This window comes from Callospermophilus lateralis, chromosome 10 (assembly GCF_048772815.1).
Source record: "Callospermophilus lateralis isolate mCalLat2 chromosome 10, mCalLat2.hap1, whole genome shotgun sequence".
NCBI classification, from domain to species: domain Eukaryota; kingdom Metazoa; phylum Chordata; class Mammalia; order Rodentia; family Sciuridae; genus Callospermophilus; species Callospermophilus lateralis.
Window position 1 is genome coordinate 103,240,530 of NC_135314.1, and position 26,099 is coordinate 103,266,628.

At 34.4% G+C, this 26,099-nt stretch overlaps 1 protein-coding gene across 1 annotated transcript in view; it reads right to left on the reverse strand.

Annotated features, from left to right (window-relative positions):
• Positions 1–26,099, reverse strand: part of Ppm1l (protein phosphatase, Mg2+/Mn2+ dependent 1L) — a 289,523-nt gene that overhangs the window by 138,974 nt on the left and 124,450 nt on the right. The gene's annotated exons all lie outside the window — the stretch shown is intronic.

Here is a 26,099-nt window from a genome sequence, read left to right on the forward strand (position 1 = left end):
GTGCGTACTTTGGCCAAGTCATCACATCTATCTGCACAAAGATGAAGAACAAGGATACCAGTTTAAGCACCTAAGCCTCCAGAAAATTCACATCTCAAAGAAGAGAGGCTTCACCAAGTTTAATGAGAATGAATGGTAGCTGAGAAGCATCCCATCCCAGATGGCTGTGGGGTCAAAATATTCCTCATCATGGTCCCCTGGACAAGTGGTGGACCCTACACTCATGATGGCTTCCACTGGGCTGCCCCCTTCCTTAATCAGACCCACAAATAAATAGTGCTTTCTGTCTTCAGAAAAAAAGAAATTATTATCAGGTTGATGTTCCCAGATTTCTGCCCTGAACACAGAAAATTCCTGGTCTCCAAACTAGTGTGTCTAAATGGACATCTACATAAGACCATTCAGTGCTCTAATACCTTAACCTCTGCAAGTCTAAAATGAACTTTTTAACTTTTTCCCAGGATCATATCTTCCTTTCCTATTGCTTCATAGTTAATGGCATCTCCTTATACCAATTACTCCAAATAAAAATGAAGAAGACTCCCAACTTGCCATATCTGTTATCAGCACCTATAATATCTCATCTTTGTATCTCCATTTCACTCCAGTGCCATGCCTTCAGGACAACGTATCTCGTCCTCATGCAAAGTCCCCCACATCTATCCCACATTATTGTCGACAGCTTCTCTACAACATTCTTTTATATATCTAACTGATCCCTTAATTTACCATTATTTATCTTCCCTTTAAAAATATTTATAGTATGTAGAAAATGTAAATCTCTTAGCAAAGAAATCTGGACTTGACAACCCACCCTCTTACTAGTCTAATCTTCTATCACATCTTTTTAAGCACACATTACTCTTGCCATTGCTTATGTATGCAGAGTTCACCAAGGTTCTGTTTTTAACAATTCTTCTCCCTGAGTTCATGTTTGTATTTTTATTCAGCTGTGCCTTGTTTATGTCATTCCCTGAGCCAGAAATGAATTCTCTTGCCCTTAACCATAATATTGTATACAATACTCAAGTTCCAGCTCAAATACTAGGCCCTTTGATATCACTCTTTACATTCCTGTACTGTTGCCTGTACCACTAAGAGAATATGTACAGGACTCTATCATTATAGTTAGTGTTTAAACATTAACTACCCTATTTTTGGAGCTGCTTCAGAGCAAGAACTCTGTCTTGGTAATCATCATATGCCTACACTATTTATCTCTGTAAATTCACATTAAGTAGACAGGCCACCAAAAATATTTAGTGAATAAATTAGTTCTCTTTGCTCCAGTGCTCCATGATTATTTGTTTCTAAATGTAAGATATATTTTTTTTTTAAAAAAAAAGAACTATAATAAGCAGATTACATACAGTCTAAACCTCTCTTAAGCAAACTTTTTTCTCTCAGTTTATGAGCATTTATAAAACAGAGCTTAAGAAAACAGATAAACTGCTATTCAACAATATTATTTGTTTAAGTGAACAACACTGCATCCATTTCATATCATTCCAAACTTAACTAGAATCTATATTCCTTCTCTGTAGATCACTTTGAGGTCAACTATCCTCAGTAAAAGCAACTTTTACACCATAGTTTTAATCATTAAATAGAATGAAATATAAACATAATATGCTACTTAAAAAAAACCTGCAGCCACATTTCTTGAAGAACTGATGGTAACCATTATGGAGTCATTCAAGCAGAAAGCCTATCAAAAGCTCAAAATTTACAATGTGAAAGAGAAAAGGCCTATTTTGACTTTTAGTTTCAGAAGTTTAAGTCAATGGTCAATTGGCTCTGTTGTTTTTGAACCTGTAGAAAGGCAGAACATCATGGTGGGGAACACATGGGGAAGCAAAGCTACTTAACCTCATGCCATCTGGGACGTGAAAGAGAAAGAAAGGAAGGGGCCACGATCCCAGTATCCCTTTCAAGAGATGCCCCCGATTATATAACTTCCTTCCACTAAGTCCTGCCTCCTGAAGGTTTCACCATCTCCCAAAAGCACTATCAGCTAGAGTCTAAGTCTTCAACATGAGAACCCTGAGGAACTTAAGATCCAAACCATAACAAGGGTGAGTACATTCAAATAGATTCACATTCAAACAGACAATATAAAGAAATTAAAAAGTCTTCATTCTTTATTAAATATTATTTGATTATACCTCCAGAATCATTCTCTACCCTTCCATTCTTTTCTGGACTCTGTACTAAGAGGCTGACCTGCATCAGATTCTCTTGCCTCCTGGCTTCTCACTGGGTCTAGCCGATGGGAGGCAACAGATTATAGGAAAGAAGGAGAGCAGTTGGGACACTTATTTCCTTGGATTCTTCCCTGCCTGGATACAAGCAGTGACTATGTTCCTGCTCCCATTGAACACTCCCTCTCTCCTACTCTCAGTTCTTATGATTTCTAGTAATGAGTCCCTCTCTTTGCCCTTTCAAGCTTGGACTAATGATTGGAACATGATTGCAGTGATGACTCTGTAGTTACAAAACTACCATAACTTCTTTCTTAGGTACTTGGTCTCTTGCTTGCTCTGCAGTTTCAACCTCAACTGCCATGTTAGAAGCTGTCCTATTAAGGTTCATATGGCAAGGAACTGAGAAAGCCCACCTGCCAACAGTCAGTTAGCAATTAAGGCCCTTAGTCCAACAGTCTGCAAGGAATTGAATTCTGCTAACAATCATATGAGTGGGCTCAGAAGTAGCTCCCCCACCACTCAAGTCTTCAGATGGGCCTTCAGCTAAGCCACCAGGCTCATGAGAGATCCTGAGCCAAGAAAATCCAAGTAAGTTGTACCCAGATTCCTAATCCACCCAAACTGTGAGAAAATAAATGGTTGTTGCCTTAAACTGATAATATTTAGGATAGTTATACAGCAATAGTAAATAATATATATACTGAGCCAGACACCTCATCCAGTTCTTTTTTAGAATATTTATATTCCTATATAATTACAATCTACAGAAACTGACAGAAGAGTACCAAGAGAAGGATATAAAAATTTAAAATATTAGCATACATGGTCTTTCTTTTTTTAAAAAAATTAATTTTTATTGTTGGTTGTTCAAAACATTACATAGTTCTTGATATATCATATTTCACACTTTGATTCAAGTGGGATATGAACTCTCATTTTTACCCCGTATACAGATTGCAGAATCACATCAGTTGCACCTCCATTGATTTACATATTGCCATACTAGTGTCTGTCATACACGGTCTTTCTTCAAAAAGAAATGAGAGACTAAAACTGACTAATAAAGGAAAATTAGGACTAAGATTTTAAAATTTAAAAAATTCAAGTAGAAAAGAGTTTTCTTGGGAGAAAATGATATTTTTAAAAGATTTTAGAAATGCTTTCTCTACTTCTGCTTTTCCCTCACAAAGCAAACAGCATTAACCTATACTAAATTTTTAAAATAAGGACCAAGGAAGGGAAAAACTAATGAAAGATAATGTAAAAAATCTATATAGGTTTCATTCTGTAAGTTTTCATGACTTGCTTTTAGGATACTAAAAGGAACTGCACAAGTCTCTTGGAAATCATTTGTCATATAATTGTTTAAAATAGAGGACATACAATGAATAGAAGTTATAAATATATTATGGCTATGACTTTGAGTATGACTATTAAAAAAAATAGTCCTAGAAGTTACTGGTGTTCAAGTTAACATCGAGTATGGGGGGAATGTTACCTAAAAACTAATTAAATAAGTGATTGGAAAGTCAATTTTCCAACTTTATCAATGAATCAGGAACCTATAAAAATGCAATGCTCCAAGGTGAACAGGATTCAATTTGAAGTATAATGAGATTGAAAATGATCAAATGACAGAACATGCTCTTCATAATTAGAACATGGTTTCAAAGTAGATCCACAATGGGAAGAATACTCATTCTGAGAGACACTTTCATATATTACAACTGACAGGGAAAATGCAAAAAGAAATTCAGTGTAACAACTTTATATGAGGTTATATTAGCAAATGACATAAGTCAAAATCACCCTTAATATCCCTCAGGAAGACTGTAACAAAGACTGTAACATCTCTCAGTGAATCCAACTCAACCAGTCTTTCTTCCAGCACTAGAATAGATCTTTATTTTATATTTTTTCTTCTGTAAATCAAATGAAAAAGTTGGATCATGCTGTGTAAAAATCACATGTTGTTCAACACCAAAATCACTTCCAGTATGGCAAAAGGCTCCCATGAGAGGTAGGCACATGGTAACTGAGATGTCTGAGGAACAGTAGGTTCACATCTCACACCTCAGGCTCATTCCAGGAATAGCATAGAAAATCGCTCAAATCATCAGATATTCTTCACCACCTCCCCATTCCTCCCTACCTCTCTCCCACTGCACTCCCATAATATAATGTATACATGATAACTAACTGCTGCAGTTGAACACGGTGGGAGAAAAAATCTAGTTACAGTCACACACTGAGGTCTAGGCCATAATCACATCCCTACCCTGTTTCCCTTCCACACTGGGATTATAAAATACCTACTAGGAAAGACAAGAGAATGGAAACAGCTTTGCTTTCAAAGTCAAGGAAACTGGATCTAAAAGATAAGCTCTACCCTACACTAGTCATGTGAATATGAGCTTACTTCTTAACTTCTCTAGGACTCAGCTTTCTCTTTTTAAAAAATATAAGCATGAGCTGGGAATGTGGTTCACTGGTAGAGTTTTTGCCTTGCATGCTCAAAGCTCTGGGTTTGATTCCTAGCACCACAAATAAACACATTTTTAAAATAAATTTTTAAAATGTAAGCACATTGTTCTAGATAGTAATGTCTCTAAGGTAATTTTCAGTCTAGATTGTGTCTCAATTTCCCACTACATCATGTTTTGAAATCTTTTTTTGTTTTCCTAATACCATCATAAAGTTAGTGGCTAATGTTTGAAAGGTTGGGCACTGAAATCTAGTAGACCTATGTTCAAATCTGTAGCTGTAATTTTCTAACTGAGACAATGTGCAAGTTTCTAACCCTTCTAAGCTTCTGTTTTACCATTTTAAATGGAGACAATAATGTCCTTTTTGCAATAAAACTGCTATAAAGATAAATTAGATAGTACATATAAATCACATAATATAGTGTCTAACACATTGTATGCTAAATGAATGTTGCTGATGATGTTACATGCATAACAATTCATTAAATGTCTGGTTAGATAAGGCCTCAGGCCTTATCTACAGAACAACAACAACAAAAAGGAAGCAAGTGATTCCTAAGATATCTAACTGATACCCCCTACGCCAATCCACAAAATTCTCAAAATCCAATCCTATCCAATTTATCATGTCTATTTGGGGCTTTCACAGTGTAGGACAGGTTTCCAACATAAGAACAACAGACTATGCTTACACAAAAATAGAAAAACTGTTTTACAATTAAGATTATTCTCTTATATGAGAAAAAAAATCAAGGAAGGTTATATGAGATTTTATTCTGCTATAAAAATCATATTCTTCCTTCTAATCAAAATTTTAACATTCAAAAGGTAGATTTAAAAGTAAAGGGACAGAAAAGACAGGGGGAGCCTAGTATTAAAATTCTTCCTAGAGAAAGGTTAAGGACCGGAATTTATATGCCATATAAGAGAGTTAATTAAAAATAAATTATTTGAAAGGTATTATGATAAGAAAAACATAATTACCATGTTTCTTGAATTAGTTTCTATTCTTCAAAAAGCAATTCAGTCCCAAAACATAAAACCACCTCAAATTTAGAAAATTAACTTAATGATACCAGAGTGGTTGTTATTGAAGCCTGTTCTTGGGATTTTCTTAACTCTAAGAAAATATTGTCCTTATATTCATTTTGTTGAAAGAAAATGGATTCATTTGGCTGATAAACTGCTTTAACTGAGTTCTTTCATTCATTTCAACTTCTAGAACACTCTTGAGTTTCCACTCTCCTGTCTTACCTATTTGCTCTAAATGACTCATATTTCAGTATTTTGGTAATTTATATAATTTACTGTGCTAAATCTCAATTGCTTTCCTTTTTGTCTTCAAATACCACGTTCTTCACTTTTTTGTTAAGTTTTACTTTACCATAGCTACTAGAAAAATAAAATTCCAATTTCTAATTGCAAAAGAAATTAAAGGACAAAAATCACATAAATATCTCCAACTTATCTTAATTCACCTTAGTGTTTTGAAGGCAAAAGAGAGTTCAGTTAAAAAGTAACTCCTAGGAGGTTTTGGTTTCCTAGACTCACTGCAAGACCCCTAAAAATTGTCAGTATAGAGTACTAGAACTAAGAAGAAAGAGCAATGATATATAATAATATAAACAATAAATACATCAATTGGATTTTTAATACCCAAAAGAAAAAAATTCTACACAAATCTTCCATGATTAATTTCTACAATTTCTTAGTTTCATGACAGGAAAATCTGAATGTATATTGTCACTGAGGATAGGGTTCTGAACCTAGAACTTGAAGACCTCGTTATATTTCTGATACTACCCCCAAAAGTAGTGTAATATTCATGTCAGCAGAAATATTTTACCTTGAATATGCACTTAAGTTCTCCATGCCTCAGTATTCTTTGCAACCTTACCAGATGTTGCAAGGATCAGAGAGAATAAAAAGTCATGGAATATTTCCCTTCTGTAGAAAGATTATAAGAAAGACTTTCAAATATAGCAAAGAACAGAGAGGAACAGTGCAGATATTACACTTCGGGCTAAAAACCCTTTGTTATGGAATAGAGCTCTTCAAATTTTAGCATGCATCACAAACCCCTGGAGGACGGTTATTTTTCAACCCCTATCTATAGAAGACTCACTTTATTTTTCACTTGAAGAATCTATTAAACACAGAGGTCCTTCCTCTGCCAAGTAGAGTTTGACTTTCTAACAAGTTTCCTGGTGATGCTAATGCTGGTGCAGCTTGTCAGGAGAACACACTTTGAAAACAGTATCTTAGAATGCTGAATAGTATGCCACATCCACTATCCAACTGTCTTCACAGCCAGGAGAGTTAGGTTGGAGCACATAATGAACAATCACACACTTTTGCCCATCCACATAATGCCCACTTTCCCCTTCTCTAGCTTTATTTCCACTCACTAGAAAACACTGATTTTTAATACCCTAGAGATTCTTTCATCATAAAATGAAAGATGAATCATTTCATTATCCATCTTTCCTACAAACTCTAAGCAGTGACTTTCTTAATAAAGCTGATTAGTTTTGATAGGCAGCCTCTGTCTCATTCATTCCCGTCAATTCAAAAAGCTTACAAAAACTTATACAATGGTGCCTACCCTTCCTTTTCTGAATTTAGTAATGCTAGTGTGGCAATACTTCAACACCAAGACATTTTATAAACATGGGTAGGTTTCACATGATTTTATCCAAACTTGTATGTTTTTGCCTAATCATATGTTATATTAAAATAAGTTTAACTACTGCCCTTCAATCACATATTTTTTCTGATATAAAGTAACACACATTTACACTAGAAAACTTAAGAAATACAGAAATATATAAAGCAATCAATCAAAATCAACTATAATCCCCTTGCTCAAAAAGAGCTACTGTGAAAATTTTGATGTACTTTCCTTCAGTCTTTTTCAACACATATAAAGATTATACTGAGTAACATTTTACCATCATATTTCCCCTAGATAACAAGTTGTAAGAATATCAAATATTCTTTTAGAGTTATTTAATGGTCATAATATTTTATTACATGGATGAGCCATAATTCAACAAAAAATTATTATTATTAATATATTTAGAGTAGATTCACAAAACCTACAGGAGAGCAGACCTTTAGCCTTGGTTCATATAGGAAAATTGTTTTATTTATGCATTGTTTCTGAAGAGGGTCTTAGCAACACCTTTTTTAAAAAGCATAAGTTCATTTCCTTGCAGACATCAACCAATGCTATCCAGGGTATGGTCACCCAAATAATTTTTCTTTTCCCTTCAACTTGAGGCAAAGATAGAAACAAGGCCTTAATGATTAGAAGGATGGATGGATGGGTGGGTGGGTGGATGGACAGAGGGTTGTTTAGTTGAATAGATAGAATTTTATAAAGATAAATACAGATATAGATATAAATATATAGCTAAGCCATACATACACATTTTAACAGTATCATGTATCTATCTATCTATACTTCCTAATATATTATAGTTTCTTTTGGCTTCTTGTCTCTCTCATTAGAATATAAATTCTGGAGCAAGTGACATTTCTTATCCAACTTTATCCCTCCCCTCCTTGCACAACTTTATCCTTCTCTCTCCTTGCATACACACACAAAGCTAGCACAGTGCCTGAATAAATGTTTTCTGAATAAAATATTGTAATTAAAGTAATAGAGGCCCAGTGCAGTGGCACATGCCTGTGGCTCTGCAGCTCCAGAGCTGAGGCAGGAGGAGCTAGAGTTCAAAGCCAACCTCAGCAAAAGCAAAGCACTAAGCAACTCAATGAGACCCTGTCTCTAAATAAAATACAAAATAGAGTCAAGGATGTGGCTCAGTGGCCCAGTGCCCCTAATTTCAATCCCTGGCATTACTCCCCCCCCCCAAAAAAAATACAAAGTAATAGAAAATGCCATATTAAAAAAAATATGGAAAGTAGTATGGAGATTCCTCAGAAAATTCGAAATGGAACCATTTGACCCAGCTATCCCACTCCTTGATTTATACCCAAAGAACTTAAAATCAGCCTATTACAGTGATGCAGCCATGTCAATGTTTATAGCAGCCCAATTCATAATAGCTAAACTATGGAACCAACCTAGGTATCCTTCAATAAATGAATGGATAAAGAAAAGGTGGTACAAACAAAACTATATCTATTTACTATATGATGAAAAAAAAGAGAAAAGATGGTGTGTGTGTGTGTGTGTGTGTGTGTGTGTGTGTGTATTCCCCCCAGTGGACTATTACTCAGCTTTAAAGAAGAATGAAATTATGACAATTGCCGGTAAATGGATGAAGTTGGAGAATACCATGCTAAATGAAATAAGCCAATCCCAAAAAACTAAAGGCCAAATGTTTTCTCTGATATGAGGATACTAATTCACAATGAGGTGGGTGGGGAGGGCATTAGGGAAGAATAGAGCTACCTTAGATTAGGTAGAGGAGAGTGAAGGGAGAGGAGGGGAGGCATGAATAGGAAGAATAGTAAAATGAAACAGACATTATTACTTATGTACATATATGACTACATGACCAATTTGATTCTACAACATGTAGAATCAGATAAATAATAAGTTATTTCCCATCTGTGTATGATATATCAAAGTGCATAAATGTACTCTACCATATTGTATAACTAATTAAAATAAATTTTAAAATTATTTAAAAAAATAAACATCTTTTAATTCTTGTGAAGGGGGTAAGTAAAACCTAATTAAATATTTTACATACAAATACAGTTCTGGGCTATATAGAGTTTGTTGCTTAAACTGACACATTAATATGTAAACTACTTTTTCTATAATTCAAATACTACTATTTTCTACTTATTTATATTGAATTCAGTTACCATTCCAGAAATCCAGTCATTAGAGAACACTGGCCTTATTTTGACAATAATAACAAAAAATGGGAAAATGAAATTGGTACCATAAATAAGCACAGCTCAACTCTATGCTATAGCAGTGACTTTCAAGATCTCCCATCAACTATTTCTCTGCAACCTTGTAGAAATTGGAGGAAAATGCTATTTTAAAACTTTTCCTGCAGAAAACTTTCCTTTTCCTCTCCTGTACTTGTGCTTCTTACTCTAAATTTTCTGAGACAGGGATAATTTTCAAAAGAAGCAGCCAAAGTTTCAAATGTAAAACAAGAAGACTTGAGTTCCTGTAGGTGAAAATGAACTTACTCTACTTTTTATTAAAGTACTAACCATTCCTAACAACTGTGTTACTGCTATATATTTCATAACAGTGGTTCCAAATTCCAGGGCTGTGAAATCAGTTCAAGAGGTTCTGTAAATTCATATGCACCACTAAGCATTATCTTAGACTTAATAAGTTAGGACATACAAACACACATAGAAATAATTTTTCAAATGGATAGATATGGGTGTGAACAGTTAAATGCAAACACATATATTTTCGTTTTAAAGATTAAGAATTGAGCCTACATATTTACCTCTAAACCTTTTTAAAAAACCTACAGAAATGGTAAAATTATAATATATAATAAATAATTATAAAGAGAAATACAGCATTGAAAAAAATCAAGAAACTGTAACTAAATCTTAAAATTTTACATAATTTTTGGAAGAAATGAACAAATGAGATTAACTTATGCTATAATGGATTAATGAAAAGTTCCTTGCCACTCAAAACAAGCACAGAAGAGATTTCTCCACTGTATAAGGTAAAATGGATAGTTACAGGATTTTTAATAATTGTTCTAATCTAAGTTTTAATTTAAAAAGGATTAGGACATAAAATATTATATACCCAGACACAATAACTATGCACAGATATCAACAAATATATTGAGAAACTTTAACATGTGAGGCAAGTTCAAACAATGTAGATAAGGTGACCTATGAACAGAGAAGCAAAGGAAGTGAGGGAGGGAGCCAGGGCCATATCAAGGGGAAAGCTTGATATGGAGCAAAGGTCTTGAAATAAACACTTGCTGTGAAGGAAGAACAAGGAACCCAAAGGAACTAAAGAAAAGTGGGTGAACAAGATAACTTACAGTGGGGGACTAGATGCAACCGACTTTTACTTAGTGAATGAATGCTGACCGGCTTCTGGATTAAATAATGAGCTGTTAAGGGCCAAATATGGCAGGAGAGAAACCAGCTGTGAGACTATATGATAATAGCAAAAGGTGATCGTACCTTGGGTAGTAACTAGGGAAGTATAAGAAGTAGTCTAATTCTGGATCTATTTTAGAAGGTAGAATCTACAATATTTTCTAACGAATTTGACAACTCTGAGATTTTATTTTGCCTGATGAACTGAAGCTTTTGGCATGAAGAAATTAAATACTAAAGTTTGCTCTTATTAAGATAAATAATACTTAGGAAAGTTCAGGTCTTGGTAAGGGACCAGTTTAGAGATTGTGAAAATGGCAATATCAAATATACAATGAGATAGCTATGTATCATAGGAGATGTCTGAGCAAAAGACATAAACTTTGAATTTTTATATAGATGGCAAATAAAGTCATGAACCTGAATAAGGTCACCTAAGGGATGAGAGTAAATAGAAGAGAACTGAGTTGGAAAATCAAGTCCTGTGACACAGCAACATAAAGAAACTGGGGAGACAAAAACTATCAAAATAGTGTCCCATGAGCTAAAAGAACCAAAAGAAATCAGATTCTTAGAAGTCAAATGAAAACAAGAGAAAGTAATCATTTGTCAATTACTACAGAGAGCTTAGGCAAGAAGACAAAGAACTCATAGATATAATAGTGTGAAAATCATTGGTGATGCATCAGGAAATACCCCAATAAAATGAGATATTAATCCAAATTTTAAAAATGCAAGAAATGAGTACTAAAGCAGGCAATAAATAAATGGTAGTAAGCAATGAATTTGAATGAACCCAGCAAATTTCAAAGTTAAACATATGTGAAATTATTATACTGTGGCTATAAATTTTCACAGAATTGTTAAAAAAAAAAAACCCATTATCTTAAGAAAACAGCTTTTAAAGAAAGAAAACATAGCCAAGTGTGGTGGTGCATGCCTGTAATCCCAGCAGGTTGGGAGCTGAGGCAGGAAGATCAAGAGTTCAAAGTCAGCCTCAGCAAAAAAAGAGGCACTAAGTAACTCATTGAGACCTTGTCTCTAAGTAAAATACAAATAAATAAATAAATAAATAAATAAATAAATAAATAAATAAATAAATAAGGCTGGGGAAGTAGGTCAGTGGTTAAGCACCCCGGTTTCAATCCTTGGTACCAAATAAATAAATAAATAAATGTAATTAGTTAAACATCTTAAGACTATCTGATTGGATAAAGATAACTATGGCAAAATGACACAGAAAAGGATGGACAAAAATGTATCTATATATAAGCTTAACTAGCTAAGGCAATGCTCATATCAGTAAATTTAAAGCAAAAAAGTCAAGTGAAGCAAAGATGGATCTTTTATATTGATAAGAGGTATAATCCAAGAAAACATAATAATCACAAACTTATATACTGTATTAATTACATGAAGTAAAAACTAAGAAATATGGAAAAATCTTATAAACCAAAATCAGTGGGAGATTCTTACCTAGAATTTGTTAGCTCTTCAAAGAAAAAATACATGAGGATTAGAATAATCTAATTATTAAACAAGTTTCAACTCTTTAGAAAATTCACCTACATTTCAAATATCTGTGGAATATTTCTAAAAATTGATCATTTAATAGGCCACATATAAAGACCAACCTCACTGCGTCCCACCATATACCAACACATGGCTGTCCCAGCCTGCTTCCATCTAGACACAACAGCCAGGACTGGGGAGACCATCACCAAGGTTCCTGTAGGCATGGTTACACTAGAGCTAAGGTATTGGTAACCTGCAGGAACACTATAGGGTAGAAACTTTAATACCTTGGATCTGTACCACCAGAGGGGAAAAAACATGAAGAACATGAAAAAAACAAGGGAAGAAAATATACCCCCAACAAACCAAGATTCTACAATAATAGAATCCATTGACAGCACAGTAGATGAAATGTCAGAGAAGGAATTCAGAACATACATGATTAAAATGATGTGCAAAGCACAGAATAATATAAAAGTAATTACAGGCAACAATTGATCACTTCAACAAAGAGATAAGACAGCAAATACAGGTAGCAAAAGATAACTTCAAGGAAGAAATATAAAGACCCTGAAAAAAAATCAAACAGAAATTCTTGAAATGAAGGAAACAATAAGTCAAATAAAAAATTCAAATAGAAATCATTACCATCAGAATAGGTCACTTGGAAGACAGAACCTCAGGCAATGAAGACAAAATATATAATATTGAAAATAAAATTGACCACACAATGAAAATGGTAAGAAACCACAAACAGAAGGTCCAAGAATTATGGGATAACATGAAAAGACCAAATCTAAGAATTTTGGGGATAGAGGAAGGCACAGAGATAAAAACAAAAGGAATGCACAATCTCTTAAATGAAATAATATCAGAAAATTTCCCAAACATGAAGAATTTAAAAATCAAATTCAAGAGGCTTACAGGACACCAAATGTGCAAGACTACAACAGATCCATACCAAGGCACATTAATAATGAAAATGCTTAGCATGTAGAATGATAGAATTTAAAAAGTTGCAAGAGAAAAGTTTCAGATTACATACAGGGGGACACCAATTTGAATCTCAGCAGATTTCTCAACCCAGACCCTCAAAGCTAGAAGATCCTATAACAACATATACCAAACTCTGAAAGAAAATGGATGCCAATCAAGAATCTTATATCCAGCAAAATTAATAGGCCATATATAAATCATTAATAAATTCAGAAACTAAAAATGGTTTAGGTATTTTTTTCCATCCCAAAGACACACAAATAAAAAGTAACAATAAACAATAGATCTAATAAATTTGAGATTCTGGTAACCATTAAATAAGACACAAGCCAATGAAAAAATTAAAGCTAAAGTTACAAACTATTTGCAATTATTAACAAAAATAGTATACTTAAGGGGAAACTAGTTCCTCAGTTTGAAATATTTCCTTTTATCCTTTGTATTTTGAAGGATAATTCATTAAGTGCTTCCATGTTGGCAAAAAGCTTCTGTATCTTCTACTTGGCATTCATCTTCCCTATATTTCCCAGCACCCTTTAAAATTATTTCTCATTTGCATGATTTTTGGTTTTTTTTTTTTTTTTTGGCTTTACAGACACTTGAGTTCTGTCTATCTAAAACAGTGGACTTCCAGCTACTAGAAAATAGGATTTATGCTTTAGCACCTTTGTACTAACTCAGGGTACACTGCTGCTCAAAGCCATTGTTCTCTAGTAGTAAAAGCTTGGTTTGGAAAGTCAGATTTATATTTGAATCCTATCTCTGCCAGTTTCTAGCTGTGTAATCTCAGACGTACTTCTTAACCTCTAGCCATCATTTCTCATTTATAAGTGGGGCTAGTATCATCTATTAAGTAGGTTTATATAATAAAACACAGAGCAGAGTATCTTGAATATAGCTGATGCTAGGTAGAAGGAGGCTATTATGAACAGTGAGGAGTTAGATAAGCAAAAGAAAGACCTAAGAGCTATCCAAAGAGGAGAAAACCATGAATTTTGGAGTATAACAGATCTGTCAAATCCTGATTCTAGCCAGTTACTTAGCAATATAGCAGATTATATAAAGTCTCTGAATCTCCTCTCCACATCTGCAAAGCTGGTGTAGAATTAGAAACTGGAAACATAGACACAACTGGGAACATAAAAAATTGCTCATATATGAGCTGGGGATATGGCTCATGTGGTAACGCACTCGCCTGGCATACATGGGGCGCTGGATTCGATCCTTAGCACTACATAAAAATAAAATAAAGATGTTGAGTCCACCAAAAACTAAAATTTCTCTCTCTCTCTCTCTCTCTCTCTCTCTCTCTCTCTCTCTCTCTCTTAAAAAAATGTTCATATAAATGGAAGCTACGATCATCACTTCTACCTTACCACCATTACAGGTTTTAATCAATGTTTGATGAATTGGATTTCAGCTTTACTGTAAGAATCTCACATGGACTGACTTGATTGCTGGAAGGACCCCAACTGAGAGCAAGTTATCAACTTGGTAAGCAAAGAAGGCCCAATATGTGACCAGTTTATCAGAGGTCAGAATAATTGAGGCCTCAATTAAAAAAAAAAATCACATGATATTGTCTTGCTAGATAATTGGTTAGAAATCCTTTTCATGATGTTAGATCATTAAAATTTGACACCAGAGCAATCTCTAAGAGAACCCTAAACAGGTCTCATGTCTCATTAATATAGATTAAATTCTTCAGATGTCCTGAGTCTCCCCAAATGACAATGTTGACATTTACTGGATTTCCCTCTGACTTTTCTAGACTTGAGAAATAAGGTCAAATATTAGCTATGAATAAACTATTATTTTGGTTTTTACTTCACAACTATCTTTTGAGAGTAAGCCATTTTGTCTACTTTATTTTTCAGAATGACCCTTCATTTAATATGTCACCCTGCATTTTTTATGCTTGAGAACATATGAGGTTCTGCATACTAAATATGAAGCAGGTGTGAAGTGAATCACAATTCTGGCATATCATTCTTTACTGGAGGTCTTTTTCTCCATTAAATAAAGATGGGTGATTTTTTTTCTTTCTTACAAGTCAAAGCTAAAATTTTTTCATTTGGTTTCTTGAATACTATGAATGATATTAAAAGTACATTCTATATATTAAAATATCACTGTTACTCCATCTTGTTAGTACTAATGGATTTTATTAAATTACATACTAGTAAAATCTGAAGATAAAAGGATTCCAATAAGTGACTGATTGGTGGGAGATAGGACATAGAGAATATTATTATTAAAATATGCAAACATAAATGTTCACCAGGGATAGTGTAGAATGTAGCTTTTAGCTCTGCCATTTCCCTGAATCCAGCTGTCAGTTTATCTAATTATCATAGTGCCATGAATTTTCATGAATTACAGAATCTTAGAGTAAAAGATATCTTCGAGATCACCACCTAATCCAATGCACATGTTACAAATCAGAAAAATGAAATATGAGAAGTCATGTGCACAAAATCTTAAAGCTGATTAGCTGTCAGAGTCACCACTTGTACTCAGCTTTCTTGATCTCTTTGCTCCATTTCATAATCCTTTATTTTAGATTTAAGGACATGGACCAGCTTATATGAACCACCTCTTTTATAGAGGTGCAGGGAAAGGGTCATGGTAGAAGACTCAGAAAAGCAAAGAGGGACCACCTTGTCAGAGACTTCAGTTGTACTGTCATTATAATAATAGAAATGTCAGTCATTCACTTGACTACAGAGGTAATCATTATAGCTATAAAAGATGTTAACAGTCCAAAGAAGGGCACACTCGAAATCTACAATTAGTGTGAGTACTCAAAGATTAAAACACATCAAAAAATAAGGCACTATTTTTACTTGGTTACAGAACCATCTGATTATCTAAAATTTCCAGATGACCTTCTTATTATAAGGTTACATAAGATCATAATGAAGTGATTCCCATTAATGTCAACTTAAGTTGTGATCCAGTCAAAATTTCCATCATAATATTAGGAAAAGCTCTCAGAAGTATAAGTCTTCCAAATAATAAATATCTTTTCTTTTTGACCATAATATTTCAAGAATGATTTTTATCATCTTAAAACACTCATCATTGCTCACATGACTTCTGTATTTATTTTTTAAAGCAGGTACAAGAGCCCTGGTTACCATCTGGAACACATCAACAGTCTTTAAGACAACATATTTTTATCCTTAAACTTGGTTTGCTATGAGTAAATAGAAATACACTTCCTCTTTAAAAAAGAAAAATCATTACAGGACTCAGGATATAGCTCAGTTGGTAGAGTGCTTGACTCACATGCACAAGGCCCTGCGTTCAATCCCCAGTACCACAAAAAAAAAAAAAAAAAAATCAATAATTGGGGGGTTACTTGTTCAAGACTTACTAATTAACTTTGATAATTATGACAATTTAGAGAAGAAAGAACAACGTAAATTGGAAAATAAGATTTTTTAAATAAGTTTTTCAAAAAAGATGTGCAGCTGGTTTAATTCATAAAATAAATCATAATTCCCTAAAATACCACTTTTTTCAATTTCTCAAATGCAGATAGATAAAAGAGCATGTACTGAAAGGCATTTGAAGTTAAAGAGTTCCCCCCCACACACACTATTACTTAAACTCTAAATAAATAAGTCCGAGTAAAATCATAAGAAAGGAATTTAGAGACAATACTGAAAAATGTATTTTTCCCCCAAATCAATAAGCAATTTAATAAATATTGCTAAGTATAATGTACAGAGCCTTCTTCTAAATGTTTCATGAGGGCAGTTCCTGCAGTTGCTTTCATTCTAGTTCTGGACTAATTAAAAAAAAAAAAAGTAAGAAGGAGAAGGAGAAGGAGGAGAGAAGGAAGGGGAGGAGGAGGAGGGGAGGAAGATGAAAAGGAGGAGAGGAGGAAGGTGAGGAGAAGAGGAGGAACAGGAGGAGGAGAAGAGAAACAGGAGGAGGAGAGGAGGAAGAAAGAGAAGAGGAGGAGGAGGAGAGAATGAGAAGAGGAGGAGGACAGGATGAGAAGAGGAGGAGAAGAGGAGGACGAAGGAGGAGGAAGAGGAGGAGGAGAAGCAGGAGAGAAGAAAGAGAAGGAGAAGGAGAAGCAGGGGAGAAGACAGAGAAGGAGAAGGAGAAGAAGAAGAAGAAAACAAAATTCAACCTAATGTCAGGGTAAAGGGGGAAATCAGAGAAGCTTTAACAAGCATCGTTTGTAAGGAATCTTTAGGGAAAAGTAAGATTTTGAAAGGTAACAAAGGACAGCAAATAGAATGAAGCAGTTTCTTGGTCCCAAGGCACCAATTTTAAAACTTTTGAGGGGTTCCTGCTAACAATGTCAGACTACTTTAACTTCATTTTTCTGTTTTTAAAACATTTTCATCATCATCTTCTTCTTCACTAACAGATACTGCAGTGTTAGGATCTTAAATTCCCTAATGAAAAAAACATATCCAAAGGATCAAGGGTTGCAAACAAAACAAAGTTCTTTTTTATAAATTTCCCAGAGTTGCCGTGATCATCACATTCTAAGACACAGAATGGGCAAGTATTACTCCCATTGTATCTATCAGAAAACTGTTTAGAGGAGTTAGGAATAGCCCAAATTAAAACAGCGCAGTGGCACTTCAAGAACTCAGTCAGATCTTGTAAGGACCAGTCAGGAGCTTTTCCTGCGAAAATTCAGTCAAACTGTATCACAGTAAAGTCCCAGGTTACAACTAACCCTTGTTTTTAATCAATGATGTGATGGTAATCAAATACAAACTTTTGGGGGGAAAAATCCTTTGATTCCCCAACACAACTTAATAAAAGGAATAGGAGAAAAAAAGTTGAAGTGATGTAATTTAGAAAAAAAAAAGTTAATAAATTCTCCTGAAGTGAAGTAAAATATCACAAGAATCTAGAATGCTAAAATCATTAGATTCACACTTCAAAATTGATTATGATGCTCAATTACAAAAAAAATGCTGAAGGCAGATTTGTTACTGAATATATTTTTTATGCCAAGAAAAAATAAAACCAAAGCATCTACTAACAAAACAGGCAAAACAAACATGCTCTGTGTTTGTTTGTTTGTTTGGTTGGTTTTTGGTAACAAGGATTGAACTCAGTGGCACATCCCAGCTCTTTTTATCTTTTTTAAATTTATTTTTTAGTTTTAGGTGGACACAATATCTTTATTTTACATTTACATGGTGCTGAGGATCGAACCCAGTGCCTCGTGCGTGCTAGGCAAGTGCTCTATCACTGAGCCACAGCCACAGCCTCTTAACTTTTATTTTGAGACAGGATCTTGCTGAATTGCTTAGGCCTCACTACTTTGCTGAGGCTAGCCTCAAATTTGCCAATCCTCCTGCCTCAGCCTCCCTAGCTGCTAAGATTACAGGCATGTACCACCACAACTTGCTTGCTCTGTTTTGATGATGTTGCTAAATAAGATTCCACATCTATTTAACTGACGAAGAATAAGATGGGGATCTAGGGATTACAGAATTCCTATCTCAGCTCTGACACTACATGGCTTTGTGATGTCGGGCAAAGCAACTCACATTTTTAGGACATAAGCTCTGATCTGAAAAATGAACCAATTCATTTAGGTAATTTAAATGGGTCCAAAAATTATTTGACTTTATTATTTCCAAGGTTTTGGGTGTGTAAGCAAAAATTAAAAGACTACATGAGCCATTTTCCCCTAACAGAATATAATAAAACTTGGCACATTTGAAAACCTAACATACACATACAACAGACAAATCTCATGAAACTAATATAAAAACCAACACTTATATGATGTTTCACAGTATGCTTTTACATTTTTCCTCCATATGTTGGAGCTTCTTATATAATAAATAATTGGTTGCAAAAGAAACAGAAAACAATGATCTAAACCTAAACTAAATCTAAATTGTAATGCTGTAAATATTAAAGTTGCAGAATTCCAATGCAGTATTTGCAAAGGATCTACAAGTATCTGTTAGAATGATTATCCAAAGCCCAACATAATTTTACTCTGGCAAAATGTATAAAATTTATAAACTCAAATTATGTAACTTGCCTAAAATGGCCTCAAAGTATAGCAATTTGTTTGTTTTAAATTACAATGGAGGTTGAAAATGAGTTCAAAGCTCATAGGGTCAAGTTTTTGCTTTGGAACTACTGACAAATCTACAGGGTATCAAGACTGTTTGACTTAGGGAGATGTGATATAAAAACAACATCATTTACCTTCACCTTCATGTTTTCACATTGGAAAACTAGTTTGGGGAATCAGGAAAATGACAGATGAGACTAAACAGGAAATGTGATTTGGTTCATGTCCCAAGGATATTATTTAACAAAAATGCTGAGCAAGCTATATTGAGAGCTCAGCTGGAGGGAAGGCATTCACATATGCTATTTATGACGCTTTTAGAAACATCCCAAGAGGTATAAATTTTGGCAACTTACACACATTCCTTTAGACACTTCTCTATATTGGTTTTCTATGCTTTATATAGAGAAAATGTTTGTTCATTGCAAAAATGAGGAAAGATGTTATAATTTCCAACAGGAAGTATATGCAGTTTGATTATGAGTGGAAAGCAAGCTCAATATATTTTTAGGTTCTCAGTCAAGAAATGAAGATATCTTGCTTCTGAGAATTCCTATAGACAGTCTTCTTTGGTCTACTACATGATACTACATTTAACACATAATGATTGCACAATACATTATTCTAATGGCAAGTACATAAAAACATAAATATGTTATATGTACATATAACATGTAGATATATTTATTCTATCTGAAAACTGAAAACTATTGTAAAAATTAACATGGGGATCTTAGTCAAATACCAACCACTTAGATTAAAAATGTATATATCAAGCTGGGGTTATGGCTCAGTGGTAGAGTGCTTGCCTCACATGTGTGAGGCTCTGGATTCAATTCTCAGAACCAAATGTAAATAACTGAATAAAATAAAGGTCCATCTAAAATATATACATATATATTTTAAAATGTATATATAGCTATCTGGTAAAAGAATAATAATTTTTTGGATTATCAAAGAGTTCCAGGAATCTAATGATTAACTGAAATCTTTCTCACCCCTGAGAGATGACAAGATATAGTAAAAATTTTATCTTATCTCTGGTCTCTATGAATCTGAGAATCAGAGACATACAATGAGAAATAATATCAATCACATAGCACATCCTTGTAAACTCTAAGCCAAATTACATGGTCTATAATGTACTTTGTTTTTGCTTATATGTTTTTATTTGTTTTTCTTCACTGCTTTTAAAAAGTTTTTTCTTACAAAAACTTAGCAGTTAGGAATTAGGAGAGTGGGTTGTTACTATTCACAAAACTGTCAGAACCATCATCAGAATTGCCAGGGAATCTGCATTATTCCTACCCTTCGGAGTACTTTCTCCACTCATACTCCACCAAGAATGTGATGTGCTGGAAAGGGAATGGGTAAAGAAAAGGAGTATAGCATTTCCCTTTTGAAAAAGCTCCACAGCTAACAACAAAACTAACCTGGAACACGGAAAGAGAACATCTTCAGAGAGATGTCATCATATAAGCTCAGAATTCTGAGGTCCAGAAAGTTCAGGAAATGCAACTAAATCTCTCTCTATGTGACTTAACACTATTCATTAGCACAGTAAATTTTCAGAGAAGTTTATAAGAAATCAAGTGTATCTTATTTAATGGTGTTAAAAATCTCATTCAACTATTAACTTTTCTTCAACACTATGTTAGAAAGATAATTTAGAATTCCTGAAATATTTATAAGAATGCCCCTATTCCACTGTACAAAGGCTCTGTGCCAGATTAAAGTTATACGTACTAGAATCTTAATACATTGATCAGATTTTCCAGATCATTCAGAAAATGCTAAACTCTTTTCAAGTTCAAGGTGGTTTACTGGGTAATGGTGTCACAGTAATTATTCAATACATTAGTCACTCTAAAGTCACCATCAGCACTGCTAAAATATCAGTATCATTGGGTCCCTCACAGCACATAGGACAGGAAGTTTAAACAGTGGCTTAATCTTTAGTGTCTCTGGAGAAATGAGCCCATTTGCTATTCCTTAAATGTCTATTCCTTTTTTTTATTGGTTGTTCAAAACATTACAAAGCTCATGACATATCATCCTTCATACATTTGATTCAAGTGACTTATGAACTCCCATTTTTACCCCAAATACAAATTGCAGAATCACATCAGTTACACATTCACATTTTTACATAATGACATATTTGTGACTATTGTATTCTGCTGCCTTTCCTATCCCCTACTATCCCCCTCCCCTCCCCTCCCATCTTCCCTCTCTACCTCATCTGTTGTTCTTCAGTTCTCTCCCTTGTTTTTCCCCCCCTTTCCCCTCACAACCTCTTATATGTGATTTCGTATAACATCGAGGGTTTCCTTCCATTTCCATGCAATTTCCCTTCTCTCTCCCTTTCCCTCCCACCACTCGTCTCTGTTTAATGTTAATCTTTTCCTCATGCTCTTCCTCCCTGCTCAGTTCTTAGTTGTTCTCCTTAAATCAAAGAAGACATTTGGCATTTGTTTTTTAAGGATTGGCTAGCTTCACTTAGCATAATCTGCTCTAATGCCACCCATTTCCCTGCAAATTCCATGATTTTGTCATTTTTTAGTGCTGCGTAATACTCCATTGTGTATAAATGCCACATTTTTTTTATCCATTCATCTATTGAAGGGCATCTAGGTTGGTTCCACAGTCTAGCTATTGTGAATTGTGCTGCTATGATCATTGATGTGGCAGTATCCCTATAGTACGCTCTTTTGAGGTCCTCAGGGAATAGTCCGAGAAGGGCGATAGCTGGGTCAAATGGTGGTTCCATTGCCAGCTTTCCCAGGAATCTCCATACTGCTTTCCATATTGGCCGCACCAATTTGCAGGTCAACCAGCAATGTACAAGTGTACCCTTTTCCCCACATCCTCGACAGCACTTTTTGTTGTTTGATTTCATAATGGCTGCCAATCTTACTGGAGTGAGATGGTATCTTAGGGTGGTTTTGATTTGCATTTCTCTGACTGCTAGAGATGGTGAGCATTTTTTCATGTACTTATTGATTCATTGTATGTCCTCCTCTGAGAAGTATCTGTTCAGGTCCTTGGCCCATTTGTTGATTGGGTTATTTGTTATCTTATTGTTTAATTTTTTTAGTTCTTTGAATATCCTGGAAATTAGGGCTCTATCTGAAGTGTGAGGAGTAAAGATTTGTTCCCAGGATTTAGGCTCCCTATTTACTTCTCTTATTGTTTCTCTTGCTAAGAAAAAACTTTTTAGTTTAAGTAAGTCCCATTTGTCTATTCTTGTTATTAACTCTTGGGCTATGGGCGTCCTATTAAGGAATTTGGAGCCCGACCCCACAATATGTAGATCGGAGTCAGCTTTTTCTTCTATCAGGCGTAGAGTCTCTGATTTGATATCAAGCTCTTTGATCCATTTTGAGTTAACTTTTGTGCATGGCAAGAGAAAGGGGTTCAGCTTCATTTTGTTGCATATGGATTTCCAGTTTTCCCAGCACCATTTGTTGAAGATGCTATCCTTCCTCCATTGCATGCTTTTAGCCCCTTTATCAAATATAAGAAAGTTGTAATTTTGTGGATTGGTCTCTGTGTCCTCTATTCTGTACCATTGGTCCACCTGCCTGTTTTGGTACCAGTACCATGCTGGTTTTGTTACTATTGCTCTGTAATATAGTTTGAAATCTGGTATCGCTATACCTCCAGATTCACACTTCCTGCTTAGAATTGTTTTTGCTATTCTGGGTCTTTTGTTTTTCCATATGAATTTCATGATTGCTTTATCTATTTCTACAAGAAATGCTGTTGGGATTTTGATTGGCATCGCATTAAACCTGTAGAGAACTTTGGGTAATATCGCCATTTTGATGATGTTAGTTCTGCCTATCCATGAACAGGGTACATTTTTCCATCTTCTAAGATCTTCTTCTATCTCTTTCTTTAGGGCTCTGCAGTTTTTATTGTATAAATCTTTCACCTCTTTTGTTAGGTTGATTCCCAAGTATTTTATTTTATTTTTTTGGAGGATATTATGAATGGAGTGGTTTTCCTCATTTCCATTTCAGAAGTTTTGTTGCTGATATATAGGAATTCCTTTGATTTATGCGTGTTGATTTTATAACCTGCCACTTTTCTGAATTCACTTATTAACTCTAGTGGTTTCTTTGTAGACCCTTTTGGGTCTGTTAGATATAATATCATATCATCTGCAAATAGTGATAATTTAAGTTCTTCTTTTCCTATTTTTGTGCCTTTAATGTCTTTTGTCTGTCTAATTGCTCTGACTAGTATTTCAAGAACTAAATTGAATAGAAGTGGTGAGAGAGGGCATCCCTGTCTTGTCCCAGATTTTAGAGGGAATGCCTTCAGTTTTTCTCCATTTAGAATGATGCTAGCCTGAGGCTTAGTATATATAGCTTTTACAATGTTGAGGTATGTTCCTGTTATCCCTAGTTTTTCCACTGTTTTGAACATAAAGGGATGTTGTACTTTGTCGAATGCTTTTTCTGTATCTATCGAGATGATCATATGGTTCTTATCTTTAAGTCTATTGATGTGGTGAATAACATTTATTGATTTCTATATATTGAAACAGCCTTGCATCCCAGGGATGAATCCTACTTGATTATGGTGCACAATTTTTTTGATATGCTTCTGTATTCGATTCGCCAGGATTTTATTGAGAATTTTTGTATCTAAATTCATTAGAGATATTGGTCTGTAGTTTTCTTTCTTTGAAGTGTCTTTGTCTGGTTTCGGGATCAGGGTGATGTTGGCCTCATAGAATGAATTTGGAAGAGCTCCTTCTTTTTCTATTTCTTGAAATAGCTTGAAAAGTATTGGTATTAATTCTTCTTTAAAGGTTTTGTAGAACTCCGCTGTATACCCATCAGGTCCAGGGCTTTTCTTGGTTGGTAGTCTTTTGATGGCTTCTTCTATTTCTTCCTTTGTTATTGGTCTGTTTAAATTGTGTGTGTCTTCCTGACTCAATCTAGGCAGATCACATGAATTAAGAAATTTATCGATATCTTCACTATCTTCTATTTTATTGGAATATAGTTTCAAAATACTTTCTAATTATCTTCTGTATTTCTGTAGTGTCTGTTGTGATATTGCCTTTTTCATCCAGTATGTTAGTAATTTGAGTTGTCTCTCTTCTTCTCTTCGTTAGCATGGCTAAGGGTCTGTCGATTTTATTTATTTTTTCAAAGAACCAACTTTTAGTTTTATCAATTTTTTCAATGGTTTTTTTTGTTTCAATTTTGTTGATTTCCACTCTGATTTTAATTATTTCTTGTCTTCTACTACATTTGCTGTTGTTTTGCTCTTCCTTTTCTAGGGTTTTAAGATGTAGTGTGAGTTCATTTATTTGTTGGTTTTTTCTTTTTTTGAGGAATGAACTCCAGGAAATGAATTTCCCTCTCAAAACTGCTTTCATTGTGTCCCATAGATTCCGGTATGTTGTGTCTGTATTGTCATTTATCTCTAAGAATTTTTTTATTTCCTCCTTTATGTCTTGTGTAACCCATCGATCATTCAGTAACATATTGTTCATTTTCCAGGTGATGCAGGATTTTTCCTTCCTTCTTTTATCATTGATTTCCAGTTTCATTCCATTATGATCAGATATGGTGCATGGTATTATCTCCACACCTTTATATTTACTGAGAGTTTCCCTATGGCATAATATATGGTCTATCTATGAGTAGGATCCATGTACTGCTGAGAAGAACATGTATCTACTTGATGATGGTTGATATATTCTATATATGTCGGTTAAGTCTAGGTTATTGATTGCGTTATTGAGTTCTATAGTTTCTTTATTCAGCTTTTGTCTAGAGGATCTGTCCAACGGCAAGAGCGGTGTGTTGAAGTCACCCATAATTATTGTGTTGTGGTCTATTTGACTCTTGAACTTGAGGAGAGTTTGTTTTATGAATGTTGCAGCACAATTGTTTGGTGCATACAAATTGATAATTGTTATGTCTTGTTGGTGGATGTGTCCTTTTAACAGTATATATATAGTGTCCTTCTTTATCCCTTTTGATTAACTTAGGTTTGAAGTTGATTTTATTCGATATGAGTATGGCCACTCCTGCTTGCTTCTGAGGGTCATGTGAGTGGTATGATTTTTCCCAACCTTTCACCTTCATCATGTGTATGTCTTTTCCTATCATATGAGTCTCCTGAAGGCAGCATATTTTTGGACTTGTTTTTTTAATCCAGATTACTAGCCTATGTCTCTTGATTGGTGAATTTAAGCCATTAACATTTAAGGTTTCAATTGAAATATGGTTTGTACTTCCAGTCATGTTTATTTATTTATTCATTTTAGTTTGGCTAGTTTTTCCTCTTTGGTTATTTTTCTCCCCCTTTACTGAGATACCTCCCACTGTTAGTTTTGGGCGCTATTTTTCAATTCCTCTTCTTATAGTATTTTGCTCAAAATGCTTTGCAGTGCTGGTTTTCTAGCTGCAAATTCTTTTAGCTTTGGTTTTTCATGAAATATTTTAATTTCATTGTCAAATCTGAAGCTTAATTTTACTGGATACAGTATTCTTGGTTAGAATCCATTATTTTTCAGCGTTTGAAATACGTTGTTCCAGGATCTTCTCGCTTTCAAAGTCTGTGATGAAAAATTAGTCATTAACCTAATTGGTTTACCCCTGAATGTAATCTGCCTCCTTTCTCCCGTAGCTTTTAATATTCTCTCCTTGTTCTTTATGTTGGATATCTTCATAATTATATGTCTTGGAGTTGGTCTATTACAGTTTCGAATGTTTG